This window comes from Styela clava, chromosome 1 (genome assembly GCF_964204865.1).
Source record: "Styela clava chromosome 1, kaStyClav1.hap1.2, whole genome shotgun sequence".
NCBI lineage: Eukaryota > Metazoa > Chordata > Ascidiacea > Stolidobranchia > Styelidae > Styela > Styela clava.
In genome coordinates, this window is record NC_135250.1 from 32707856 (window position 1) to 32712855 (window position 5000).

At 57.4% G+C, this 5000-nt stretch overlaps 2 non-coding genes and 1 pseudogene across 2 annotated transcripts; all 3 read left to right on the forward strand.

The window, feature by feature from the left end:
- The first annotated feature begins 827 nt into the window (after positions 1–827).
- Positions 828–2639, forward strand: LOC144430528 (small subunit ribosomal RNA). The gene has a single exon (XR_013479591.1). It is a non-coding gene; the product is annotated as a small subunit ribosomal RNA (ribosomal RNA).
- Positions 2640–2937: 298 nt separating this feature from the next.
- On the forward strand, positions 2938–3091 carry LOC144429633 (5.8S ribosomal RNA). The gene has a single exon (XR_013478932.1). It is a non-coding gene; the product is annotated as a 5.8S ribosomal RNA (ribosomal RNA).
- A 286-nt stretch (positions 3092–3377) lies between these two features.
- LOC144430556 (large subunit ribosomal RNA) overlaps positions 3378–5000 on the forward strand; it is a 3690-nt pseudogene continuing 2067 nt past the window's right edge.

Consider the following 5000-nt stretch of genomic DNA (forward strand, 5'->3'; position numbering starts at 1 on the left):
AGTGCTGCGTCGCCGGCATCGGCGTCGAGAAAAGCCGAGCCGAAAAGAGTCGAGTGACTGCACGTGAAAGCATACTAACCTAACCCTAAGTAAGGCTTGTAAGAGCGAAAGACAGTAAAAAACTCGAATGAGCCAAGAAAGAGCGGCGTGCGGGATGGGATGGTATGGAGCGCTCAATCCCTCGGTGGCGGGCGGGCGAGAGAGTGCTGCGTCGCCGGCATCGGCGTCGAGAAAAGCCGAGCCGAAAAGAGTCGAGTGACTGCACGTGAAAGCATACTAACCTGACCCTAGGTAAGGCTTGTAAGAGCGAAAGACAGTAAAAAACTCGAATGAGCCAAGAAAGTGCGGCGTGCGGGATGGGATGGTATGGAGCGCTCAATCCCTCGGTGGCGGGAGGGCGAGAGAGTGCTGCGTCGCCGGCATCGGCGTCGAGAAAAGCCGAGCCGAAAAAAGTTTAAAGTACAAACGTGATGCTAATGAGCGAGCCGTTGTCCCGACAAATATGTAGGAGGCGCTCGATCGAGCGTCTGGCTTGAGCGCTTGTCGGCCTAGCAGAACGGTCGCATTGTTATGCCCGGGTTTTAGGCACCGCTGCAGGCGGCCGGCAGAGCTCTTGTTTGTGCGAAACTGAATGGATCGAGCTCGAGAGGGGGCGAGCAAAGACGAAACGCAAAGCGCTCCGCCTGGCACTGCCTAGCGAGAGCGGGGACGTCGCGGCCAGCGACTGTCGAAGCCGAGTACGGCCGCAGGCGATCGCCTCGGTCTTAAACGAATTCGACGAGCACGCGCCGGGCGGCCCAGCAAGGGCCGAGCGCAGCTGTCGCAGCTATCTGGTTGATCCTGCCAGTAGTGATATGCTTGTCTCAAAGATTAAGCCATGCAGGTGCAAGTAAGAGTTCTCGTAAAGCGAAACTGCGAATGGCTCATTAAATCAGTCTTGGTTTATTTGGTCTCGTAAGCGAAGTGGATAACTGTGGTAATTCTAGAGCTAATACATGCATTAAGCGCCGACTTTGGGAGGCGCGCTTTTATCAGATCAAAACCGATCGGGTTCTTCCTGTGACGTTTGATGACTCTGGATAACCACGCGGATCGTACGGTCTCTGCACCGACGACGTATCATTCAAGTGTCTGCCCTATCAACTGTCGAAGGTACGCTACGTGCCTACCTTTGTGATAACGGGTAACGGGGAATCAGGGTTCGATTCCGGAGAGGGAGCCTGGGAAACGGCAACCACATCCAAGGAAGGCAGCAGGCGCGCAAATTACCCATTCCCGACACGGGGAGGTAGTGACGAAAAATAACAATACAGGACTCTAACGAGGCCCTGTAATTGGAATGAGTACATCCTAAAACTCTTAACGAGTATCCATTGGAGGGCAAGTCTTGAGCCAGCAGCCGCGGTAATTCCAGCTCCAACAGTGTATGCTAAAGTTGTTGCGGTTGAAAAGCTCGTAGTTGGATTTTGGGCGAGCGCCGCCGGTCCGTCGCAAGGCGTGTCACTGGTTGCGTTCGCCTCACCTTCGGTTCTCCGTCGGTGCTCTTGACTGAGTGTCGGCGGTGGCCGATAAGTTTACTTTGAAAAAATTAGAGTGTTCAAAGCAGGCTGTTCGCCTGCATAGTGTTGCATGGAATAATGGAATAGGACCTCTAGGTTCTATTTTGTTGGTTTTCGGAGCACGAGGTAATGATTAAGAGGGACAGACGGGGGCGTCCTTACTCTGCCGTTAGAGGTGAAATTCTTGGATCGGCGGAAGACGAACTACTGCGAAATCATTCGCCAAGAATGTTTTCTTTAATCAAGAGCGAAAGTCAGAGGTTCGAAGACGATCAGATACCGTCCTAGTTCTGACTATAAACGATGCCAACTAGCGATTGGGAGGCGTTACCATGACGACCTTTCCGGCAGCTTCCGGGAAACCAAAGTCTTTGGGTTCCGGGGGAAGTATGGTTGCAAAGCTGGAACTTAAAGGAATTGACGGAAGGGCACCACCGGGAGTGGAGCCTGCGGCTTAATTTGACTCAACACGGGGAAACTCACCCGGCCCGGACACAGGTAGAATTGACAGATCGAGAGCTCTTTCTTGATTCTGTGGATGGTGGTGCATGGCCGTTCTTAGTTGGTGGAGCGATTTGTCTGGTTAATTCCGATAACGAACGAGACTCTGGCATGCTAAATAGTTACGCGACCTTCTCGGTCGGCGTCTAACTTCTTAGAGGGACTAGTGGCGTTTAGCCACACGAGATTGAGCAATAACAGGTCTGTGATGCCCTTAGATGTCCGGGGCCGCACGCGCGCTACACTGAGTGAAGCAGCGAATGTCTAACCTAGGCCGAAAGGTCCGGGTAACCCGTTGAACCTCATTCGTGATTGGGATGGGGACTTGCAATTGTTTCCCTTGAACGAGGAATTCCCAGTAAGCGCAAGTCATCAACTTGCGTTGATTACGTCCCTGCCCTTTGTACACACCGCTCGTCGCTACTACCGATTGAATGGTTTAGTGAGATCCTTGGATCGGCCCCGTCGCGGCTGGCAACGGCCGCGTCGGCTTGTCGAGAAGACGATCAAACTTGATCATTTAGAGGAAGTAAAAGTCGTAACAAGGTTTCCGTAGGTGAACCTGCGGAAGGATCATTACCGAAGGTGGTGGTAGGCCCCGGCCGACCGCGCACTTAATTGTCTTTGGGTGCCGCCGCGAGGGCGGCCGTCAATCGGGGTTCCGCCCCGTGCGACACGCGTAACACGTTGGCATAGCAAAGCAGCCGAGTGCGATGGTGGCTTCTGGGCACCGCGCTCGATGTGCCGCCGGCTCAGCCCGGCGGTCGCTCGGCGCCGTTTGTTGGTGTTTTTGTGCAGTTGTTGTCGGTGGTGGTTTTGTGGCCGATCCCACAGTGTGACGTCCGCGCGCTTCGGCGCCGGGCGAAACGTTGAGGGCGGCTCTTAACGGTGGATCACTCGGCTCGCGAGTCGATGAAGGACGCAGCCAAGTGCGAGAAGTAATGTGAATTGCAGAACACATTGAACGTCGACCTTCTGAACGCGAATTGCGGTCTCGGGTCAATCCCGGCACCGCGTCTGCCTCAGGGTCGCGTTCATCCTCACCCGAGGGCCGTCGTCGGGCCTCTGCAAAGACGGCCGGGCGTCGCCCCAAGTTGAAGCGGTCGCCGAGCTTTCTCGGCGCCACCGCGTGTCCCGTACACCGCCGGCCTCTCGACGTTCAACGACGTTCGAGGGGCGGGTCCAGGTCGGTCGGTCCGGTAACGAGATCAAGACCGACCGTGGGCCAAGGCGGCGACGCTACGCGCTCGGTCGGCGCCGGCGGCGACGACTTGCGATGCCAGCGGGCCGTGGAAGAGGCGGCCCGCCTGACACATACGACCTGAGATCAGGCGAGAGCACCCGCTGAATTTAAGCATATTATTGAGCGGAGGAAAAGAAACCAACAGGGATTCCCTGAGTAACGGCGAGTGAACCGGGAAGAGTCCAGCGTCGAATCGCGCGCTTCTCGAGCGCGCCGAGTTGTGACGTACGGAAGTCCCAGTGCGGCTGACGGCAAGCGCCGGTGTCCTTCTGATCGAGGCCTCGCCCACGGCGGGTGTTAGGCCCATAGGGGCGCTTGCCTTGGCCGCTTCGGGTCTTCTCGGAATCGGGTTGTTTGGGAATGCAGCCCAAAGCGGGTGGTAAACTCCACCTAAGACTAAATACGGTCGCGAAACCGATAGCGGACAAGTACCGTGAGGGGAAAGTTGAAAAGCACTTTGAAGAGAGAGTTCAAGAGTACCTGAAACTTTTGAGAGGCAAACGGGAGGGTCCGTCAGGTCGCCGGCTCGCTTTCAGTTGTGCGCGTGGGCGCTCCGTCTCGTTTCGCGGACGCTTAAGGCGCCGCTGCCGAGTCGGTTCGCGCACCGTCTCAGCGCACTAGCAACCGGCGCGGGTCACGACCGGTTTGCCGTCGGTCTAAGTCCCCGCGCGAAGGTGGCCTCCGCTCCGGCGGGGGTGTTACGGCGCGCGGGCGGTGCGGCCCGGCGGCGGATCGAGGAAAGGATGCCGCGCGCTCTCTGTGTGCGGCCGTTGCCGTTCGGCTGGCTTGTCGTTCGTCTGCACTGTACGCAGTGCCGGTGTTCGGCGGGCTGCCGCTTCGGTGGCGCGCCGTCGACGCGCTCGGGGTCCGTGGCCACGTCGGCCACCCTCCCGACCCGTCTTGAAACACGGACCAAGGAGTCTAACATGAGCGCGAGTCGTCGAGTGGTTCGAGACTCGCAGGCAAAATGAAAGTGAAGGCAGCCGTTGGCCGAACGAGGTCGGACCCGGAGCTCCGTGCGGGCGCCGGCGCACGACCGGCCGATCGCACCCGCTCTGCCGGGGCGGTCGCGCAAGAGCGTCCATGTTGGGACCCGAAAGATGGTGAACTATGCCTGGGAAGGTCGAAGCCAGAGGAAACTCTGATGGAGGACCGTAGCGATTCTGACGTGCAAATCGATCGTCCTATTTGGGTATAGGGGCAAAGACTAATCGAACCATCTAGTAGCTGGTTCCTTCCGAAGTTTCCCTCAGGATAGCTGGCGCTTTGTCGCTGTTTTATCTGGTAAAGCGAATGATTAGCGGCCTTGGGGACGAAAGGTCCTCAACCTATTCTCAAACTTTAAATTGGTAAGAAGCCCGGCTCGCTTAATTGGAGTCGGGCGCCTCGAATGCGAGTGCCAAGTGGGCCACTCTTGGTAAGCAGAACTGGCGATGCGGGATGAACCGAACGCCGGGTTATGGCGCCCGACGCGACGCTCATCAGAGCCCACAAAAGTTGTTGGTTGATCTAGACAGCAGGACGGTGGCCATGGAAGTCGGAATTCGCTACGGAGTGTGTAACAACTCACCTGCCGAATCAACCAGCCCTGAAAATAGATGGCGCTTGAGCGTCGGGCCTATACCCGGCCGTGGCGACGACACGGGCCGTTCCACGGCGCTATGTCGCGACGAGTAGGAAGGCCGCGGCGGCGGGCG